Genomic DNA, 15446 nt, shown 5'->3' with positions numbered 1-15446 from the left:
AGGGGAAAAGCAGCTCTTAACAAAATACAAGAGAAATATATCCTGGAAATTTTCATAACTCAGTAATCAAAACCATCTGAAACAAGGGCTGCCCCTTAGCATGAATTTTAACAGCTGTCTGCACGGCTATTTATTTTCTTATATACCCTGGAATGATCAAAGAAGTTTTTCCACTTTTAAGAATAAGAGTGTATCCCTACACTCCTCCTAGCCAGAATAAAGCTGCAATACCAGATGACTATTCCTGCCATGAGATTGTGGGCAGAGTGACTTGAATGAAATTCTAAGTGCTTCAGGGTTCATATGAAGTGAGTGAACTCTGAACCTTCAGAGCTTCACACACCAGTAGTTTTTTTGATATGAAACAGGTTCTGAGGCAAATCAAGGGGAAAAATATTGTCTGTCAAAGCCTTTCACCACCATCCAGCTGTGGGATGGTGCCTTAGAGTGGTGTGGGTAACAAAGCAAAGCATGGAGCAGATGACTTTCATTCTGTGGGGCACAGCCTCTGCTCGCTGGGCACCGATATCCCTTGGCAGCATAAGGATGCTGCTTGATCCTCTGAGGCTGAGTGTGATGCGTCCATGTAGCTTCTCACCTTGTGCCTGGTGTTTTCCTCAGCCTTTTGTCTGAAAAATGAAGTTACAGAATTTCAGGGTGCCATTCATGCCTGGATACGTTGATGCAACTGATTTAAAATCAGTGAAGATGGAACTATTTAAAAGTGTGCAAAAAATCGTTAGCTGGACAAGCAAAAAGAGTGAGAAGTCATGGGAGTCTGAAGTATTACAGAGCTGATTTCTGATTCTTCTTGTTCTTTTTATTGTTGAAGAGAGAGGGCCAGGGCAGGCAGGTGATTTCTTTTGGTTGTTGTTGCACCACAGTTGGAAAAAACAAATTTGGCTAATTTTGTTTGTTTGTTTTGCCTTACCTCTGATGAGACCACCTCTGACTCAGGTTAAGGAGTGCTTGGTTTCCTAGGCCTTGTGACTGTGCCTGCAGCACTTCAGCTCCCTCGCTGTAGGGACACAGCAGCCCTTACCTTGATGAGTTTACTACAAGCCTTCACCTTGTGAGGACTTGAGCGTGTCCAGAGAAGGGCGACGAGGCTGGTGAGAGGCCTTGAGCACAGCCCTACGAGGAGAGGCTGAGGGAGCTGGGATTGGTTAGCCTGGAGAAGAGGAGGCTCAGGGGGGACCTTATTGCTGTCTACTACTACCTGAGGGGAGGTTGTAGCCAGGAGGAGGTTGCTCTCTTCTCTCAGGTGGCCAGCACCAGAACGAGAGGACAAAGCCTCAGGCTGCACCAGGGGAGATTTAGGCTGGAGGTGAGGAGAAAGTTCTTCACTGAGAGAGTCATTGGACACTGGAATGGGCTGCCCGGGGAGGTGGTGGAGTCGCCGTCCCTGGAGCTGTTGAAGGCAGGATTGGACGTGGCACTTGGTGCCATGGTCTAGCCTTGAGCTCTGTGGTAAAGGGTTGGACTTTATAATCTGTGAGGTCTCTTCCAAGCTTGGTGATACTGTGACTTCTGAACAAGCAGCTCCGTGTGGTTTTGATTCGTGCTGCTTCTCCTGGCTTTAAGGTGTTTATTGCCACAGAGGGGGACTCTGCTACCTACAGCAATTGTGGCGGAGGGGAGAAATTAATTACTGTGAGAGGATATTTATAAAAATGTACTTGTTAACTTCAAATATTTCAACTCTCACCACCCCCAACCACTGAACTTTAATATTAAAATGGATTCTTACACTGTTATGAAAACATTCCAGGATATATATATCTACAGAAAGTTATTAATCACTAGCAAACATGCAAACTATTAGCAGAGAGAGTTTTCCCTGTGGCTTAATGTCGCCTGGGGTCTTATACTATTTGCCCAGCAAAGGTGAGTTGAAAGCTGCTTTCTGCTTTATGGCAGAGGTAATAGAAATTACAGAGGCATTCAAGTACTTACTCCCAATTTGGATTAATCAATAATCACCCTCCAGGGCTACGTCACAGCCTATTGCAAGTGTCCAATTCTTCAGGGTCTCTGCCTGTGGACTTTAAGGCTGGAATCCTCTGGCATCAGAGGAAATAAGAGTCTCCGACCTTGCTGCTGGCTGCTTCTGGATGTTCTCTCTGGGGGACTCGTAGGCAGGCTCTCCAGGTGCAGAGGCAGGACTCCGTGCAGTCTGAGCACGGGGCTGACGCTGACTAAAGGCAGGCATACAGCTGCAAGGAAGAACACAGGCAGGCAGGCAAGCAATGTGGTGGAGCTGCAAGTAAGGTGGGGCAGGCTGCACTGAGCCTGTGCACCCCTATTTATTAAGTGTGGGCTGAGAGTTAATGGTCTCATTGGCCACTAGAATGACCAATCAGGTTGGCAGTCAGCCAAACCTTACCACAGTAGGCAAAAGGCACTTGCCTGGACTATCCCAAATATGGGGATCACATGGGCTTGCACCAGGGAGACATGAGCTGGGTGTGTGGGGACTTACACAATCAGGTGTCCTGGGCAACTGACTTTATGGCCCTGGTCTGTTGTGCCCCTTTGTGCTTGTTTACCCCTGGTGCAGGCAGAGAGACATGGCCAGGCAGAACAGGTATAAATGAGCCTATTTTTGGGCCTACAGGCCCTCCATGACATTGTTACAGATTAGATGTGGAGGAAGGAAGTGACATAAAATCTACTCTCTCTTCTGCAAAATACTGAACTTAAACAAGTGAGCTGCTTGTGCAGGTGTTGGTGTAATAGGACAATTATTCCTGGGCACCCACACACCAAAAGCTGGGCTGATGGGCTTTGTTCAAGCAAAATAGAAACAGGTATCTCCAAATACATTAGAAAGGAAAAATCATCTTTTGTTTGTCACATTACACTGACTTATTTTTCAGTTCAGCTTCAGATTCTCTGTCATGTGATTGTCATGTGTAATGCTTTCTTGTCTGATGGTTGAGCACCACATAGTCACTCCTGAGATAGTAAAGTAGCTTTTAATAGAAAAACTGAGGAAATAGCCTTTAATGATTCTTTGCAAGCTGCTATTTCTACCTCTGCAATGGCTGATTTAAATCTCAGTGGTGGCCAACAGCCAGGAAAAGAGCTTTCTAGTGGAAAATGCAAGTCTTCCTTACAATGTTGAAATAAGAACTATAATTTCCTTCAGAGGCAGATAAGCCTAAACCTAGGAGTGCTGCTTTCTTTGTGATCTGTCACCCAGGATTATGGTGAGTTGATATTTTGTTTAGCTTACATAGGCAAGTCCATATGCTTGTATCTTTTTTGTTTTAACTGTTGTGTGACTGCTCTGCTCTGTCAGCTGTAGGGCTAAGAGCCATGCTGGGACCTTGTGTGAGGCTTAAAAGCTGCTTTTCTCCCTTCATGGAGACAGACTTGTAGGTGAGCCCTAAGTATGATCCCTGATTCCACCAGAACTGGATGCTAATTGCTTCTAGGTCAAATGCAGTACTTAATCCTGCTGTAAGCATCATTTTGATTCTATGCCCCCTCTCCCAGCCCTCCCCAAAACAGCCTCCTCGCTGAGGCTGCTGGCTGAGCTATATCTTGCTCTCTAACCTCACCTTCCAGTTTAGACTAATCCACTTTGCATCCTAACCCCCTGGCTGAACCTTCATTCTTCCTTGGGACTGGGGTAAGGTTGAGAGGGGTAGGGGGAAGGTGAAGGGGTGGTTGGGAGCCCCTCCTGGGGACTCAGGTTTCTGGGAGGGCTGTTGTGTTTCTGTATTACCTTTTACCTTGTATATTTCTGTCTATAACTGCATATACTGTAAATATCTGCTTGCATATTGTGCTAGCTGTAAATATAAACTTCATTCCAATTTCCAGAGCTGGCTGAGTCTAGTCTGGATGATTTCTAAAGTGTCTGTGTGGGGTTGGGAACACCCAAACCATTGCAAAGGTAAATATAGATAACTCAGGTGCTCTCTGTCTGGGCTTTGGGCTGCATCTCTCTTGCTCTAACCTAACCTGCCACATGTGTGACTAATCCTTCTGCTTCCTAACCCCTTGGCCGACCCTCCAGTCTTGCTTGGGCACAAAGCAACTTCTTGGGTAAGGTAGAGAGAGGCGGGAGAAGGTGGAAGGGTGGTTGAGACCCCCTCCTGGGGACTCAAATTTCTGGGAGGGCTGTTGTGTTTCTGTATTACCTTTTACCTTGTATATTACTGTATATATTGCAAATATCTGCTCATATATTGTGCTAAGCTGTAAATATAAGCATCATTCAATTTCCAGAGCCACTAAGTCTAGTCTGGGGGATTTTTCCAAAGTGTGTGTGTGTGTGGGGGGGGGAAGTAACACCCAAACCATCACAAGCCTATTTGGAAATGGTATGTTTTATTGTACCTGTGGACCTATGAAAGCTGTTTGGCAGAGTGTTTATACATGTAGGCTTTTTAAGGAGAGTTTGTCCAAGCTTGACAGAGGTTGCAGTTCTAACACTTACCACATGAATTCAATCTGACATTTTTGCCCTAAGCAAAATAACAAATTTTGAGCAAATTTATCCCTCTGAGAATTGAATACTATTTTCACTAAGAAATGTGCCTATTTTCAGTGTGAATCATCCTTGGATCATACTTGGTTTATTACCTTGTGAAACAGCAGTTCTCAATCTTTGCAAATACTTAATTTTTTTCAAGAAAATTGGTGAAAATTCAAAGGGAAAAGATTTGGGTTTTTACAGAACTGTTTTATTGTCAGCATTTTAGGATGAAGAGATTTCACTGTGTCTGGTTCTGGGCTTCTCAATTCAAGAGAGATGTTGAGATACTGGAACGTGTTCAGAGAAGGGTGAGAGGCCTGGAACACAGCCCTGTGGGGAGAGGCTGAGGGAGCTGGGGTTGTTTAGCCTGGAGAAGAGGAGGCTCAGGGCAGACCTCATTGCTGTCTACAACTACCTGAAGGGAGGCTGTAGCCAGGTGGGGTTAGTCTCTTCTGCCATGCAACCAACAACAGAACAAGGGGACACAGTCTCAAGGCTGGATGTTAGAGGGAAGTTGTTGCCAGAGAGAGTGATTGGCATTGGAATGGGCTGCCCAGGGAGGTGGTGGAGTCACCATCCCTGGAGGTGTTCAAGCAAAGAGTGGATGAGGCACTTAGTGCCATGGTCTGGTTGATGGGACAGGGCTGGGTGCTAGGTTTGACTGTATGATCTTGAAGGTCTCTTCCAACCTGGTTGATGCTATGAAAACAGAGACATAGCTCAATCTTGACTTTCATTTGTGAGTGGCATGTATCTCAACCATTTCCATCCAAGCAATAAGAACTCTCTGCCTAGTGTTTGCCCCAGTTTTATTTTTCCTGGTTCCTGTTCCTAGTGTTTCTAGCTCCTTTAATGATCTTCTTGAAAGTCTTCTCGTTTCTTATAATGCATTTGTCTCTCACTTCTTCTCTGCAAGATGTTCATCTTTCCCTGTGCTTCTACTTCACATAAGAGGTTTACAAGTTACTTTTTGCTTGCCTTGATTCCTAAAATGCTGTTAAAAAAAGTCCATAGGTATCTTTAGGTAGCAATGGGCTTCTCAAATTGTTAATACAGGGGTTTTTTTTTTTGGTCCAAATGCCTCGTGGGAAGCAAAAAAGGCAATAAAATTCCTAAAGTGGCCATGGTTATAGAAATAACTCTTCTGTACTGTGCCTGAATGTAGGAGCAAATGCTGCAGGTTTCTGGGCACCACAGCTAAATCCTCACCCTCCATAAACTGTATATTAATTCCTGCAGGAAATGCTCAAGATAGTCAAAATTTAAGGAATACATTAAAAAAGCTACATTTAGTGAGGGGATGGGAAAGAGTCTTCTCTACCTGTTCATTTTGTACTAGGTTGATTCTTACTGGATTGAGATTTTAGGGGCAAACTCTTTGAAACGAAGGATTTAAAACTATTTTTCCTCCGGTGTTCCTCGTTTGGTCTAAAACAATATTTAGCAATAGCTGCAGAAGCCAGAACCTGATTCTTACAACTCTTGAATGAAGATGGACTTGCATAAGGTTTCTGTCCAATGCAGTTCAAGTGAGAGAATTTTGGAGTACAGGGAGGTGTTGATTTGCTGAGGACTGATAGCTAAATGCAAAGAGTCTGAGCTCATCTCCTCTGAGCAGCTGGGACAGGTGGGCATCAGAGTGGGTGCACAGAGGCAGGGCTGGAGAAGAGAAAGATCTCAGGATGTTAAGGGTTGGAAGGGACCCAAAGAGATCAATGAGTCCAACCCCCCTGCCAGAGCAGGACAATGCTATCTAACAGAGATCATAGAGGAACACATCCAGACAGGCCTTGAAAGTTTCCAGAGAAGGAGACCTCACAACCTCTCTGGGAAGCCTGTTCCTGTGCTCTGTGACCCTTACAGTAAAGAAGTTCCCCCTTGTGTTGAGGCAGAACCTCCTTTGCTGCAATTTACACCCATTGCTTCTTGCCCTATCCCAGGGAGCAAGTGAGCAGAGCCTGTCCCCTCCATCCTGGGCAGCCCTCAGATACTTATAAACATTTATCAAATCTCCTCTAAGTCTTCTCTTTTCCAGACTGAAAAGCCCCAGGTCCCTCAGCCTCTCCTCATAAGCCATGCCCTCCAGTCCCCTAATCATCCTCATAGGTCTCTGCTGTCCCTCTTCAACTGGGGAGCCCAAAACTGAACACAGTATTCACATAGATTTACTATTTAGTAGTTAAAAAAAAACCCCAACCAAACAAAAAAACCCAAATGAAAACATTCACAGTCAGATTAGTATCCAGAAAAGAGTGCTGAAGTAATTTGGGAAAACTAAAAAAATGCTTAGGAAATTATGGTTTAAAACCAACTTTCAGTAACCCCTTCCAGAAAATTCATGTAGATTATTGTATCAAGTAGAAGGTCTCATGGCATCACCAAATGATGCAACTGGTCACCATTCAGAGATAAATGAAGAGCTTTTGGACAAACTCATAGTTCATAAGCATTCAGGCCACACATTTCCACCCATGTGAATTTCCATATGTCAGTAAATGATCTTCAGACTGAGGGAGGGATAGAGGTTGAGGAACTGAGTTTGCTGTTCCAAGTCTTCAAAGCAGCTGCTCCTAAACTTTTCTGCTCTAGACTGCTCTTGATCTTGCATATCCTTGCAGTTGCCTGCAAAAATAAGGTTGAATGTCAGCTAAGGAAGCATTATCACTTCTTTAGTTATTCATAGAATCAACCAGGTTGGAAGAGACCTCCAAGATCATCCACTCCAACCTAGCACCCAGCCCTAGCCAGTCAACTAGACCATGGCACTAAGTGCCTCATCAAGTCTTTTCTTCAACACCTCCAGGGATGGTGCCTCCACCACCTCCCTGGGCAGCCCATTCCAATGCCAATCACTCTCTGCCAACAACTTCCTCCTAACATCCAGCTTAGACCTCCCCCAGCACAGCTTGAGACTGTGTCCCCTTGTTCTGTTGCTGGTTGCCTGGCAGAGGAGACCACCCCCCACCTGGCTACAGCCTCCCTTCAGGTAGTTGTAGACAGCAATGAGGTCACCCCTGAGCCTCCTCTTCTGCAGGCTAAACAGGCCCAGCTCCCTCAGCCTCTCCTCATAGGGTTTGTGTTCCAGGCCCCTCACCAGCTTTGTTGCCCTTCTCTGGACATGTTCCAGCACCTCAACATCTCTCTTGAATTGAGGAGCCCAGAACTGGACACAGCACTCAAGGTGTGGCCTGACCAGTGCTGAGTACAGGGGCAGAATAACCTCCTTTGTCCTACTGGCCACACTGTTCCTGATGCAGGCCAGGATGCCATTGGCTCTCTTGGCCACCTGGGCACACTGCTGCCTCATCTTCAGCTACTCTCTACCAGTACCCCCAGGTCCCTTTCTTCCTGGCTGCTCTCCAGCCACTCAGTCCTCAGCCTGTAGCACTGCTTGGGGCTGCTGTGGCCAAAGCCCTGCTCTTGGCCTTGTTAGATCTCATCCCATTGGCCTCTGCCCACCCATGCAGCCTGGCCAGGCCACTCCGCAGGGCTCTCCTGCCTTGCCATGCTGTCAGTGTGCCTTGCTGCCACAGCCAAGGCCATATCCTGTCACAAAGGCAGTGTTCACCTTTCAAGCGAAGGGAGGAAGAGCAAGGCCCGGGGAGTGTTGGCACAGGCTGTGGGCACAGACCTGCTGGGCTCTGTTCTGCCCCCTGGGGCTTTCCTCTGGTGAAAGACAACTTCTACAGAGGTCAGCATTGGATACTTCTGTCTCTGTAGGTTTAGTTGTTGCTTCCAGCCGTGAGGTGGCAGTGCACCTGGGCACTGCGGCCTGCAGGCTCTGCCTTCTGTGCTGCGGGAGGGCCCCGGCCCTGGCCACTCCATACCCTGCCTGTCCTGGGCACCACGTCACAGCCAGGGGCAAGCAACAGAACACCTCAGCTTGTGCTGGGGGAAGCATAGGCTGGGTGTTAGGGGGAAGTTCATCCCAGAGAGAGTGATTGGCATTGGAATGGGCTGCCCAGGGAGGTGGTGGAGGCACCGTCCCTGGAGGTGTTCAAGCAAAGCCTGGATGAGGCACTCAGTGCCATGGTCTGGTTGACTGGCTAGGGCTGGGTGCTAGGTTGGACTGGATGATCTTGGAGGTCTCTTCCAACCTGGCTGATTCTATGCTTATTAGTACTGTTTCCCCTTGGTTTAGCTCTCAGAGTGGCCTTGTGAGGCCCATGCCTTGTGCATCAGGGCCTGGCCTCCCTGGCGTGCTCGTCTGCAGTAACTGAGGTGGTTTCACAGGCGCTGGCTCTCGCCTGGCAGGCCATGGTGCAGAGCTTGCTGACCATGCACTGCTCTGTTTGGGGGCTGAGGCAGCTGCTTTGTGCCGTGCACCCTGGCCCAGGCTCAGTGGCTCCTAAACCCTCAGGGGAGCTAGAGGAGCAGACCTCTCTTTCCCAAAAGGTGGTTCTCCTTCCCCATGGATGCGTTTAGCATCCAGCCTGTTCACAGGCATTTCTTTTCCCCATAGGCTGTGTTTCTCTCTGGCCAGTTGGCTGCTTAGAAAATGTAAATGCTTTAGATGCAGAGCATCAGAATGCTTTATGTCACTGCTCACCGAAAGGTATCATATAATCAACCAGGTTGGAAGTGACCTCCAAGATCATCCAGGCCAACCTAGCACCCAGCCCTAGCCTATCAATTAGACCATGGCACTAAGTGCCTCATCCAGGCTTTTCTTCAACACCTCCAGGGACAGTGCCTCCACCACCTCCCTGGGCAGCCCATTCCAATGCCAATCACTCTCTCTGCCAACAACTTCCTCCTAACATCCAGCCTAGACCTCCCCTGGCACAACTTGAGACTGTGTCCCCTTGTTCTGTTGCTGGTTGTCTGGGAGAAGAGGCCACCCCCTACCTGGCTACAGCCTCTCATCAGGTAGTTGTAGACAAGTAGCTGTTCCTCATGGATGTGTTTAGCATCCAGGCTGTTCACAGGCATTTCTTTTCCCCACAGGCTGTGTTTCTCTCCGGCCAGTTGCCTGCTTAGAAAATGTAAATACTTTAGATGCAGAGCATCAGAATGTTTTGTGTCACTGCTCACCAAAAGGTATGTGCTGTAATTCTCCCAAACTTTTGCTAAATGCATAATGGCTTTTTTTTCTTCCCCTATACTTTCCCTAAGGAGTTAACTAATATCTCTGAAGCATTCTGCGGTTTTAGAAGTCTTCAGTAGATGTCCCTGGTTTTCAGACTTGCTTATTTGTTTAGCCTGATGGGAATAGGCTTTGTCTACTGTGCTTGAAGAAGAAAAGAGGATTTTTGTGCTCCTGAGAGGTGAAGGCAGTTTTCATTGACATTTTAGTGAAATATTAAAGGCAAAGCAGATTTGGAGGGACATGCTGCAAAGGCTGTCACAGTGATCAGAGAAGCATTGGAGTGAGGAAAGGGACAGCTAAATGTGTAGGTGGAGAGTTGGTCCATTTGTGCAAAGGTATGAGTAACTGAGGTTATGAATTGGTTGCAGATGGAAGCTGGCAAGCAAGAAAAGTGGAACAAAATTATATTGACATCCCTGTGTTGTCTAAAGACCACTACAAGACCATTAGTATTGCTGCGTAGCCAGCAGGGAGGCCCTGTCAGGGTGAGATTTTACTTAGGCAACTGGTATTGATTTTTGGTCTGCTGCCAGATGCAGAAAGGAAAATATTTTTTGGTGTTTTTTTTTTCCTTTCCTTTTTTTTTTTTGGTTGTTGTTGTTGTTTTATTTTCATTCCTGGTGTCCATATTCATGGCCACAAAGTGGTGTGCCTGAAGCTGAGATATAAGGCTGAGAGTGGCTGTGTGCTGTCAGGACTCTGATTTTATTGGTGGAGCAACATTAATCTTTTGAATCGCCCTTCAGACTTCTTGCCTTGTCTTTACTCATCTCCCCTCTCTCTGCTATTCTATTAAGAATTCAACACGTGTGGTCAGGGCTTGAAATATTATGTGTGGCAAAGTTGGGGGGTTAATTATTTATTTTTTTTAATCTTTCTGAATTAATTTTGAATAAGTTCTCAGCGTCTCAGGTCACCCAAACTGACAGTCCTGTGCTTGTCCCCCAAAGAAGCAGCAGCAGCAGCCACATAGCTCTGAGATCTGCAGCTCTTCCTCAGGATCTGGCAGGATCCAGGGATAAATTTTAAGGATTCCAGCCATCTTCCATTTCTGGCCAAACACTGATCTGGATACTGCCAAGTAGATTTGTTAGTAGTGTTTGTGTCTTTTCTGTTCTACTGAAAATTGATTAGCACCTAAAAATGGACCATAAGCAACAACCAGGATGCATAGCAGCTCTTGTTCTTGGGTCTCACTTGCAGTGGCAACCTAAAGGGGAACGGCTTACCACTTAATGACAGCTTCTCCTCCTCCTGCAGAGGAGGTGTGCCAGTACTAATTCCTCTTACATATTTATAGGTGCCCAATTTAACCTATTTGCAATGGCTTTGTTTCCCTACACCCTCAGAGGAGGCTTGGCAAAGAGAAATTTCTGACAAAAGAATAACCTGTGTGAAAAATAGTGGTCTGCAGTTTCCTTGTAATGGATGGTCAGAAAGTGACTGGGTCTTCAATCAAATAGCATCAATCCTTTGGACTTAAGCTGGCTTCTAGTATATTTTTATTAATATACTCCTTTGGCAGACAAAATAAGTCTAATAGAAATGTGGATTTCTTTGTTTTATTGTGTTTATAATAACCACTTAGCTGAGTGAGCCTTTTCTTTACAATTCAAATACCTGTACACAGAAAATCATAGAATCCATCAGGGTTGGAAGGGACCACAAGGGTCATCTAGTTCCAAATCCCCTGCCATGGGCAGGGACACTCTACCCTAGATCAGCCTAGCCTTAAACACCTCCAGGGATGGGGCCTCAACTACCTTCCTGGGCAACGCATTCCAGGCTCTCACCACTCTCATGCTGAAGAACTTCCTCCTCACATCCAGTCTGAATCTCCCCACCTCCAGCTTTGCTCCATTCCCCCTGGTCCTGTCACTCCTTGATACCCTAAAAAGTCCCTCCCCAGTTTTTTTGTAGGCCCCCTTCAGATACTGGAGGGCCACAAGAAGGTCACCTCGAAGCCTCCGAATGGAGACTGCTGAATCACTAGAGAAGCAAGCACTAAAATAGAACAGTTCTATTTAACTGTAACAGATCAGTTAAATGTCCCATGCTATTTCACCCCTGCTTGTCTTAAGTCCTTACCTTTGTTCTTTTTCACGTTGTGAAGCCTACTGAAATGTCAATCTGCTGTTTGTTTGACAGGAGATTATTACTACAGAGGATAGATCTGAACATTGCCTGATTCCAAGGGAATAAAGCCCAAAACATTCTTTTGGGAGTTTGGCCCTTTAATTAGGGGTAATTTAAAAAGAAATTAGTTTTGGTCATTGAAACACCAGATTAAATCTCAGCATTGATAGTGGTCAGGTCTGTCAACATTCCAAATGTTGTATTGTCTTGTGGTACAGGCAGCTGTTTGTGTTCTGAAAATTCCTTTGCTCCTGCTTTATTTATATTCTCCTCTTTTGGTTTTGGCTACATATCCAATTGGAGAAGTAATTACAATAAAAACCCCAACCCCTCAGTACAGAATATGGCTTATAGAAGTGTTTACAATTTTGTCTTGTTAGTAGTGATTAACTAGAACTTTTTTTGCAGGCTCCCCATGTATTTGGGAGGAAAGTGATAATTAAAGAGTAAAAAAGCCACTTCTCACATTCCGTCCAAGTGCTGTGCATCCCCACCACATTGAAAATGCAACAGAAGTCAAGCCCTTATCTTATTCTTTTTCCTTGGTTCTTCCTCCAGGACTTACTCAGGTTCTCTCTGACTTGACTTTAACCCTGAAATGGAAAATTATCTGATACTGTATTGGGCTGAGTTACCAAGAAATATCCTTACTCTTCCGTGGAGGGTGTTAGCTCCTTAGAGCAGTGCAATATAAATACAAACAACCATTTGTAACACCGTTTGTGCAGCAATGATTTTACAAGCATAAGGGCTGTGTTTTTTAAGAAATGTAGGTGCTTTATGAAGACCTATTAGTGTAGTGTGATGGTTTGGGTGTTCCCCACTCCCCCCACACACTTCAGAAATCACCCAGACTAGACTCAGCCAGCTCTGGGAATACGAATGAAGCTTATATTTACAGCAGGCACAATATCCAAGCAGATATTTACAGTATATACAGTTATAGACAGAAATATACAAGGTAAAAGGTAATACAGAAACACAACAGCCCTCCCAGAAACCTGAGTCCCCAGGAGGGGCTTTCAACCACCCCTTCACCTTCCCCGTACCCCTCTCAACCTTACCCCAGTCTCAAGGAAGAATGGAGGTTCGGGGAAGAGGTTAGGAAGCGAAGTGGGTTAGGCCAAATGGAAGGGTGTGTTAGAGAGATGCAGCTCAGTCAGCAGCCCAAGCAAGAGTGAAAATGGATGCTGAGAGTGTGTTATCAAATGTATTTGTTTCTTGTTCCCATACATATCAGCAAGCCTGTGAGCGAAGTAGACATCACCATTGTTTTCTTTCCATACCCTGTAATCTAGTTGTAGTCACCAAAACATTCTAGCTAGCTTCAGACTAGCACACGTAGGAAAAAAACATTTTCATCAGTATATTTTGCCAAAAGAATATTAGGAGAGGCTTGCCTGCCATTTAGATGGTGTAGTGTTTGTGAGCAGGGCTGCTTTTTTAATCATGCTTTTGAAAAGCATCTAGTGCAATAGCACCATTTATTTCTTCTAGTGCTGTCTTCATATCAATAAACTACTTGTAAATGATTCTTTCCTCCATCTAGAATTGTGTTTTTAAGTTTTCTGAAACAATCTTGCACACCAAAGATCTTTCCTTTTGTCCTTAATGTGCATGCATGTGGTCTGGTTGTTCTAACGTCTTGCACTTGAATTTCAGGTTGAAGAGCATACTTTTCTTAAGCTAAGCACAGTCTCTTGTGTTTATGCAGGCAGATTTGCTGAATTTAGAAATATACACCACAGTTCCAGGAAATGCTGTGTAGAATCCTTACTTGACGTTATCTGACAAGTAAACACCCACTTGCTAAGCCAGTAAGATGGGCAGTGTTTCCTCTCTGCTGTTTGATAGCAAATGATTACAGATAAGCTGTGGGGATATCCATTTATTCACAAGGACTTTGTCTTGCAGCTGAAAGAATTGTTACCAATTCAGAAAGCTCTCTCTGTGTGGCAATCAATTTTACTTCTACCTCTCTGATGAAAATGGAAGCTTTTGTCTCACCCCCAGCCCGGCTCATGCAAGCTGCCTCTTCGACAGGTTTGCAGCTTGACATTGTTGTATAAGTCACTTTGTGATAACAAAAGATATCGTTAGGCTGGTGAACAGAAAGGAATAAAGACAGAAGTGTCAAGCTGCCTTCAGCTATATCTATTTATTACTCTCTATGAATGCACACAGTATTTCATAACACTCTACCAAGATCTTAATCAAGTTCCATGAGCTGGGAGAGAGAGAAGCAGTTGTAGGGACTGTGTTAACTGAACCTCACACATAGTAGAGTGCAGAACACAAATTAAGGAGATCTATGTTCCAAAACTGTCATCATTTGCCACATGAGCCAGAGGAATCTTTTGTAAGAAGGCTTACAGCTTCCTAGGACTTCATATGCTGGCCTCATACAGGGTGAAATAAACACAGGCAAGGGATTCCACTAGAGGGTATTGGCACACTATATATGGTGATGCATTTTAGATAATATCTAACAAGGCTCATTTATTATGCTTTTGTCCAAGACCTTTAAAAGTTCTTTCTCTTGTAAGGTTCATATTCCTCAGAACCTCTTTCCATTTTCTGGTAGCAAATGAGCTCCTAATACCAGCTCAATTGCCATTAGGAGAACAAATGGGTGGTAAGCTGCTTACCACCTAATTATAAAATGGCTCATGCCCAGATGATGATTGAAATATTGATGTAGTTGGAAGACTTCTAGGGAGGATGAATGTCAGCTCGAGCAACATAAGGATTTGCCCCTTCCTCGAACAGCAGCTTTCAGGAGAGGGATAAAAGGGTTCAAATTCTGCTGTCCAAGCATTTCCAAAAAAGCATCTGTCCTGAAAGCAAGAAGGAAAGGGAGCACAGCAAATGAGCTCTGATTTTTAATAACTTCCAATAAGGCCACTGATATCAAGAATGATAAGGCAAATCTAGGGTGGGAGCTTAAAATTTACAGTGCTAGACTTGTAGTTTGGAGAAGAACTTGGAGTTATTGTTCAGGGAAATTCTGTCTTCTATATATTCCTATATGGAAGGAATATTCTATATGCCTAAGAACATTGTTTTGGGATTTAAAATGTTTATTATCTTGGTTATGATTGCTACATCAATTGTTTATGGGTTTATTTATAAATTACTATTAAGAGGAAGAGAGAAAGGCAGTGTGCAGTCTGCATGTAAGATTGGAAACATCAAGTGCTTCCTTTAGGCCTGAGTCAAAGTGCAGTGGAGTCAATAGAAAACTCTGGGTAGCTTCCATCTAAAAGCAAACCCAAAAACACCTACAAAAACCTCACTTTGTTGAAAACACTGAGAAAAGTCAAATGCCAACTGCAGTCAGATGAAATTACTCTCAATGTTTCAAGCCATGCTGATTACCAAAAAACCCACAACCCAAACAGCAAAAGGCAAGCTCATGCCTCCTAAATGCCACTTTGCTTTTTGTTGTTCTTCTGAAAACTTCAAAGGGGTAAAGAGCTGTTTGTTTATTTGTTGTGCATAATAAATGGCTCTACTATGTGACTTTAAAATGTCCATGTGCATATATATGTATATAAAATATATATATACTTGATATATATTTATGTAGAGAGATCTATTTATATATACACGTGTATATATTTATTTATAGATTTATTATAGCTATTTAATATATAGAAATAGATATTTATTATAGATTTATAGATACATATGTATATATATTTATAGATTTTTATAGTTATTTAATATATA

This window comes from Pogoniulus pusillus, chromosome 8 (assembly GCF_015220805.1).
Source record: "Pogoniulus pusillus isolate bPogPus1 chromosome 8, bPogPus1.pri, whole genome shotgun sequence".
Taxonomy (NCBI): domain Eukaryota; kingdom Metazoa; phylum Chordata; class Aves; order Piciformes; family Lybiidae; genus Pogoniulus; species Pogoniulus pusillus.
The sequence above is the reverse complement of the archived record's forward strand: the minus strand, read 5'-3'. Positions refer to the sequence as shown.